The sequence below is a fragment of the Arachis ipaensis genome, chromosome B03 (assembly GCF_000816755.2).
Source record: "Arachis ipaensis cultivar K30076 chromosome B03, Araip1.1, whole genome shotgun sequence".
Classification (NCBI taxonomy): Eukaryota; Viridiplantae; Streptophyta; class Magnoliopsida; order Fabales; family Fabaceae; genus Arachis; species Arachis ipaensis.
In genome coordinates, this window is record NC_029787.2 from 81,771,644 (window position 1) to 81,779,085 (window position 7,442).

Here is a 7,442-nt window from a genome sequence, read left to right on the forward strand (position 1 = left end):
GTGAAAAATATGTTTCCTATGCTTTAAGAATAATTATTTTAATTATCCTTTATTACCATTCGATGTCGTGATTTGTGTTTTGAGTAGTTTCAGATCTTCTAAGGCAGGAATGACTTAAAAGATGAAAAGGAAACATACAAAAATGGAAGGAAAGCACAAAATGGAGTTTTTGAAGAAACTGGCAACGACGCGAACGCGTGGACGACGCGAACGCGTGGACGACGCGGCCGCATGCCCAGCGCGAAGAGAGAGCGACGCAGACACGTGAATGACGTGAACGCGCGCCTTGAGCAGAACGCAGATGACGTGGACGCATGACTGAAGCGAACGCGTGATAAGGAAAACTCCAGATGACGCGACCGCGTGACCCACGCGAACGCGTGACAGAGGCCACGCACCAGAAATTACAGAAAACGCTTCCAGCAATTTCTGAAGCCCTTTTTGGCCCAGATCCAAGTACAGAAAGCACAGATTAGAGGTTATAAAATGGGAGAATGAATCCATTCAAAAGGAGAGTCTCCAATTATTTACTCTCTTAGGATTAGGATTTAGGATTTCTTTGCTTTCAGGATTGTTTCTTTTTATCAGATTCAATTTTCCTTTTATTTATTTTCCCAATTTAATTTATGAATATCCATGTTAGATTTGATTTCCTTTATTAATGCAATTTGAGGTATTTTCAGATTTAATTTTGCTTTGCTTATATAGATGCTGTTAATTTAATTTAGATATTTTCTTCCTTTTGACTTTGGTTAAGTAATTGGTGACGCTTGAGTTATCAAACTCATTGTTGATTGAAAATTGGAATTCTTCAAGAATTAATTCGAGTTCCAATAACTCTAGCCTTTTCCAAGGAAAGACTAGGACCCGAGGAATCAAAATTAATTCATCCACTTAACTTACCTTCATAGTTAGAGGTTAACAAAGTGGGAGAAAAATCCAATTCTCATCACAATTGATAAGGATAACTAGGATAGGACTTCCAGTTCCTATACCTTGCCAAGAGTTTTATTTTATAGTTATTTATTTACTTTACTTGTCATACTTCTTTCTTACTTTCAAAACCCCCAATTTACAAGACTCATAACCAATAATAAGAACACCTCCCTGCAATTTCTTGAGAAGACGACTCGAGGTTTAAATACTTTGGTTATCAATTTTAAAGGGGTTTGTTACTTGTGACAACCAAAATGTTTGTAAGAAAGGACTTTTGTTGGTTTAGAAGCTATACCTGCAACGAAAATTTATCTGCGAATTTCTAGACCACGCAAAAGTTTCTATCTTCACCCACTCCTTCCAATTCTTCAATTATATTGTGCCTTGGAGGTTGTGCACTATCCTCCTCAACACCAATTTCAAACTCCATGGAAGAGGGCTCTTCAACTCTAGATTCTTCCTTGCACTCAACATCTCCTAAATCTTCAACCACTACTTTCTCTTGTCCAATAATCTCTACCTCCTCCTCTTGTTGCACTTCTTGTCTCATCTCCCCTTCTCCACCTTGAAGCTCCGAGTTCACTCCCTTACTAAGCTCCTTGGTTGCTTCACCACATTCAATAATAGGAGTGCCTTGATCGTATAAGCTTAGGCGGGATGAGACCATATTGCTAACGGCTTCTATCACGATAGCAATATTAGCTTCTAGCTCCTTAAACTTCTTTTCTGTCTCCTCTTGTTGCCTTAGGATACGAGATCTAAGATCTCTTTGTTCTCGCATGAGGGCATGGAGACCTTCGTCCATTAGGGGCGGTGGTAGAAGAAAGGGTTCATTATTTGATGGAAGGGTATTGTACTTGGAAGGTAGTTCATATTGGTGAAAGTCTTGAGGTAGTGTATATGAAATTTGTGGTTCATGGGAGTATTGGTGTTGGAATGGTGGTGGTTCTAGGTATGGTTCATATGGTAGTTGGTATGGTGGGTATGAGTTAGGATCATATGGAGGTGAATGGTGGTATAAGACTTGTGAGTAAGATTGACAACAATATTGAGGTTTTGGTTCATAATTATATACATTATGGGGTGGATTATAGCCATGAGAGATTGGAGGAGGTTGTTGTCATGAAAGTTGACCATAAGCATGTGGCTCCTCCCAAATTTGATATCCATTCCCACAATGTGGTTCCTCATTGAAGCTTTCATTCTCTACAACATAATTGTAACCAAGCTCATTGATGCCAGGGTATTTTGGCCAGTTTCACTGACCTTTTCTTTACTATTTTTAGGGTAGTTTCATGTATTTCCTTAGGAAATAAGCTAGTTTTGGGTAGATATTCACTTACATCTTGATTCAAGCATACATTGTGCACTTTACATGATTTCATGAGAATTTTGCATGAATTTAATGACAAATTGGATGTTGCATTTCCCATGACTTGGATTAGAACTTTGATGCACTTTATTGCTTGATTTCAGGACAAAGGAAGAAAAGAAGAACCACATTAGTGGCTACGTTAGTTACACTAACATTAACACTAACGTGGAATGGGAGTAACTTGCAAAGTTATTGAGAAAAGTAATTGCCAATAACACTCTCGAAGCCATCATTGCCCACGTTAAGAGTCACGTTAACTAAGTTAACGTGAACTCTAACGTGGAAGAAAGGAAATGGAGCCAACGTTAGTGACACTTAACATTATCACTAACGTTGGACCAAGCTCATAAGTGGCCACGTTAGTTGCCACCTTAACTTAGTTAACGTGGCCTCTAACGTTAAGAAGTAAGGGGGAAGCCAACGTTAGTGACATTCAACTTTATCACTAACGTTGGCCAAGTCACAATAAGCCACATTAACTCCCACATTAACCTATTTAACGTGGAAGCTAACGTGAAGAAACAAGGTGGTCGACAACGTTAGTGACACCAAACCTTGTCACTAACGTTGGAAGGAACCCACACAAGCCCCAATAAGCCACGTTAACTCCCACGTTAACTTAGTTAACGTGGAAGTTAACGTGAAGAAGGAAGGTGATCGCCAACGTTAGTGACACTTAACATTATCACTAACGTTGGCCAAGTCACAATAAGCCACATTAACTCCCACATTAACCTAGTTAACGTGGAAGTTAACGTGAAGAAGGAAGGTGATCGCCAACGTTAGTGACACTTAACATTATCACTAACGTTGGCCAAGTCACAATAAGCCACATTAACTCCCACATTAACCTAGTTAACGTGGACTCTAACGTGAGAAATAGGGGCACATTGGAACGTTAGTGACAATGGTAAGTGTCACTAATGTTCTCAAAGGTTGGCAAGCCTACGTTAAAAGAGCCACGTTAACTTAGTTAACGTGCACTCTAACGTAGGGAAGGGGGAGACTTCTCAATGTTATTGGGAAAGGCAAGTCCCAATAACGTGTGCGAAGGACAAAGAGGCAACGTTAGTGGCAACGTTTGTGCCACTAACGTTGAAGATAACATGGCTCTTGCTTGGGTGAGGAACGTTAGTGAAAAAGGTGATTGTCACTAACGTTCTCGAACCCATATTTTCACTGAACGTTAACACCACTAACGTCCTGAGCTAAAGTCTCTGCCCACTTCACACTTTCTTTCTGCAAGTAAAGCCAAGCCCAATGAAGAAGAGAACTGCTTCAAACTCAAGATCCAAAGGCCCATACCCAAGACTTGAAGAGCCAACTAGAAGAACAGAAGAGTAGTATATATAGGAGTAGCTTTGAATTAAAAAAGGGAGTTGGAAAATATAGGGAGCCTCTGGGCATAGAACTACTCTCTGTATTTTACTTTCTCTGCACTTCTAGTTTCATAATGTATTCTCCATCTTTGTTTTCATTTTCCAGAGCTATGAACAACTAAACCCCTTTCATTGGGTTAGGGAGCTCTGTTGTAATTTGATGGATCAATACTAGTTTTCATTATTCTTCTTTTATCTTTTCTCTTGATTTTACTTGAAAGCTTTCGATCTTCATCCAATTGGGTAGTTATCTTAGAAAAGAAGCTATTCAAACTTGGATCTCTTCTGAACCTTGAAAGAGGAATGAAGATATAATGCTAGAAATGCTTTCTCATGCTGGACCAAATTGGGTTTGGATGGATATGTGACTATAATCCTCTCAACACTTGATTTGGGAAATGCATGTGGTATAATCAGTGACCATACTTCATCTCTTCTCATGAGCAATTGACCAAGGAATTGGCTATTGATCAAGATTTGTGAGATTGAATTACAAGGAATTGTAATTCGATCACTTAAGATTGCCAAGGATATCAATGAGTGCATTGATTGAGGAAGAGATGAAAATGAAATTGATCCGGAGAATGCAACATCTCCTGAGCCCAATGAACTCCCCATTTCTGATCTTACCCATTCTCTTTAATTTCTGTCATTTACTTTTATGAGCAATTATCCCATTCCCATTTAAGATTCTACAATTTACTTTCCGTCATTTACATTCAGCTTTTTATTTTTAGCATTTACTTTTTTGTTATTTACTTTCCTGCCATTTAATTTTCTGCAATTCTCAACTCAAATTCTGATTCGCTCAACTAGAACAGTCCTCTAATTAAAGTTGCTTGATCAATCAATCCCTGTGGGATTCGACCTCACTCTATTGTGAGTTTTTACTTGACAACAAATTCGGTACACTTGCCGAAGGGAAATTTGTTACGAGACAAGTTTTCCGTGCATCAAGTTTATGGCGCTGTTGCCGGAGATTGATTTTGCATCAACAATGATTAAATTGGAAGATAACTAGATTGAGCATTTTTGTTTTGTTTGATTTAATTTTCTGTTTGAGTAATTTACTTCCTGTTTTAGTTAATTTCTTCCCTTCCCCCTACTTTTTCTTTTTTATTTACAATTCATTTCACTAACCCACTAACTGTTTGATATATTGCATCACTCACACTAACAGTAATTCTGACAGAAATACTTTCTGCATCTATTTTCCTTGCTTGTACTTGTTGGTTGCATGACAAGGAGAAGAAGCGGGGCTTCAACTTCCTTTGATTCTGAACCTGAGAGGACCTTCCTTAGATTAAGGAGGGAAGCAAGAGGAAAAAGAGTAGTTGGTGCTGAGGAAGAGGAGGAATACTTTGAACCAAACATGGAAGACAACATGGAAAACCATCATGAAGAAAAGACTCACAACCATGGCGGAAGAGGTCGAGCAAATCATGCTGGGGAAGATAGAAGAGTTTTAGGCTCTTACATTAATCCAAACCCAGGAAACTGTGGAAGTAGCATTCAAAAGCCAACCATCCACGCCAACAATTTTGAACTGAAGCCACAGCTCATCACCCTTGTTCAGAACAACTGTTCGTTCGGAGGAAGTGTCCAAGAAGACCCCAATCAACATCTAACCACTTTCCTGAGAATATGTGACATAGTGAAGTCTAATGGTGTTCACCCTGACGCCTATAGACTACTCTTATTTCCATTCTTACTCAAGGATAAGGCAGCCAAGTGGCTGGAGTCTTTCCCAAAGGAGAGCTTGACAACCTGGGAGGATGTGGTGAACAAATTTTTAGCAAGATTTTACCCTCCTCAACGAATCAATAGGCTGAGAGCTGAGGTCCAAACTTTCAGGCAACAAGATGGTGAGACTCTGTATGAAGCATGGGAGAGGTTTAAGGACCTGACAAGGAGGTGTCCACCTGACATGTTCAACGAATGGATGCAGCTGCACGTATTCTATGAAGGGCTCTCTTATGAGTCAAAGAAGGCCGTAGACCATTCATCCGGAGGATCCTTGAACAAGAAGAAGACCATTGAGGAGGCCATAGATGTCATTAAAACTGTAGCAGAGAATGACTACTTCTATGCTTCCGAAAGAGGGAACACTAGAGGAGTGATGGAGCTAAACAATGTAGATGCTCTGCTGGCTCAAAACAAGCTCATTACCCAGCAGCTGGCTGACCTCACCAAGAAGATGGAGAGGAACCAAGTAGCAGCAATCACCACTTCATCAATGGTGCACGCTCCTCTTGTGAAAATGGTCCAAATGCTCTGTCACAGCACGGCTAATCATCTGAGGTTCCCGATCATGCTGGAATAGGATTCACCCTCCTTTTGCGTCTGTCACTACGCCCAGCACTCGCGAGTTTGAAGCTCGTCACAGTCATTCAATCCCTGAATCCTACTCGGAATACCACAGACAAGGTTTAGACTTTCCGGATTCTCATGAATGCCGCCATCAATCTAGCTTATACCACGGAGATTCTGATTAAGGAATCTAAGAGATATTCATTCAATCTAATGTAGAACGGAGGTGGTTGTCAAACACACGTTCATGGATTGAGGAAGGTGATGAATGTCACTGATCATCACCTTCTCCATAGTTAGGCGCGAATGGATATCTTAGATAAGAACACGCATGTTTGAATAGAAAATAGAAATACTTGCATTAATTCATTGAGACACAGCAGAGCTCCTTACCCCCAACAATGGAGTTTAGAGACTCATGCCGTCAAAGAGTACAAAGTTTTAAATCTGAAATGTCATGAGATACAAAATAAGTCTCTAAAAGTTGTTTAAATACTAAACTAGTAGCCTAGGTTTACAAAAAGTGAGTAGACTATGACAGATGGTGTAGCGATCCACTTCTGGGGCCCACTTGGTGTGTGCTGGGGCTGAGATTTAAACATTTCACGTGCATAAGGCTGTTTTGGGCGTTCAACGCCAGGTTTGGATCCATTTCTGGCGTTGAACTCCAACTTTTAATCCTTTTCTGGCGCTGGACGCCATAATTGGGCAGAGAACTGGCGTTGAACGCCAGTTTACGTCATCTATCCTTGAGCAAAGTATGGACTATTATATATTTCTGGAAATCCCTGGATGTCTACTTTTCAACACAATTGGAAGCGCGCCATTTCGAGTTCTGTAGCTCCAGAAAATCCACTTTGAGTGCAGGGAGGTCAGAATCCAACAGCATCAGCAGTCCTTTCTCAGCCTGAATCAGATTTTTGCTCAGCTACCTCAATTTCAGCCAGAAAAATACTTGAAATTACAAAAAAACACACAACTCATAGTAAAGTCCAGAAATATGAATTTTTCCTAAAAACTAATGAAAATAAACTAAAAACTAACTAAAACATACTAAAAATTATATGAAATTAACCCCAAAAAGCGTATAAAATATCCGCTCATCACAACACCAAACTTAAACTGTTGCTTGCCCTTAAGCAACTAGACAAATAAAATAGAAGACTAATAGGTTGAGAAGCAATAATATCTCAGAGTTTTGAGTGAAGCTCAGATTCTAATTAGATGAGCGGGACTAGTAGCTTTTTGCTTCCGAACAGTTTTGGCATCTCACTTTATCCATTGAAGCTCAGAGTGATTGGCATCTATAGGAACTTAGAATTCAGATAGTGTTATTGATTCTCCTATTTCAGTATGATGATTCTTGAACACAGCTATTTCATGAGTCTTGGCCATGGCCCTAAGCACTTTGTTTTCCAGTATTACCACCGGATACATAAATG